Source organism: Pteropus alecto, unplaced genomic scaffold (assembly GCF_000325575.1).
Source record: "Pteropus alecto unplaced genomic scaffold, ASM32557v1 scaffold5, whole genome shotgun sequence".
In the NCBI taxonomy this organism is placed as follows: Eukaryota; Metazoa; Chordata; class Mammalia; order Chiroptera; family Pteropodidae; genus Pteropus; species Pteropus alecto.
The window spans coordinates 33,477,048-33,477,926 of NW_006441953.1; positions in this window are offsets into that span (position 1 = coordinate 33,477,048).

Consider the following 879-nt stretch of genomic DNA (forward strand, 5'->3'; position numbering starts at 1 on the left):
GGAAAGACAGCTGACTGCCAGGCGGTGAGGGGGAGCAGCATACTTGAGGGTGCAGTGCAGGTGACGAGCCCACGGAGGTAACAGGCCCCCCACGCATGCTCCACGTCCCCTCCTCCGACACAGGCCATGCTACGTCCTGCCCGTCAGGGTCCATCCGCACTGGCGCAGCTCAAGACCCTGCAGGCAAGGTACCTGCTGGTCCCACTCTGCCCCCAACTTCTCTCAAGCTGCACCTCCCTCCTCGGGGCCTTTGCTCTCCCGACAGCCTTCCCACACAGCAGGAGATGTCCACGCCTGGCCTGCGTCACCTGGCCCTGTTCTCCCAGCGAGCAGAGCCCGACTAACATTCAGGTTCTGCCACAGGACAGAGTGACCCAAGGCTGGCTGGCCACGCATTCATTCATGGGCTCAGGCATTCATTCCATGCAGCCAAGGCTGGGCGGCTCCTGGTGGGGACAAGCTGGACACAGACCCTGCCTGCACTGAGCTCCCTACTGGTGGGGAGCACAGACTCAGGCCACCAGGAGATCCTACCATTTCGGGGAACCCTCTGCCAGGGGCAGGGAGTTGTCCCAGCGCAGAGAGGGGGAAGGGCAGGGAGTTAGTGGGGTGCAGGGAAGTAGGGGGCCCGGATGTCGTCTACAGAGCCTAGGACTGAATCCTGGCCCCACAAGGCAGACAGCGTGGAAAGCTTCCGAGGATGAGGCAAAGCATCGTCAGTGTATGGACGACAGCTGGCACCCAAAGAGTTAGCTACTAAGTGAGGTGAACTCGCGATCTAAGGAATGAGAGGCAGGAGCGGGGTGAGATGGGGCGAGGGGAACACGCGGCAGAAGGGAACGGCGCGCGCGCGCGCGCGAGGCGCCGGTGCAGGGCTGG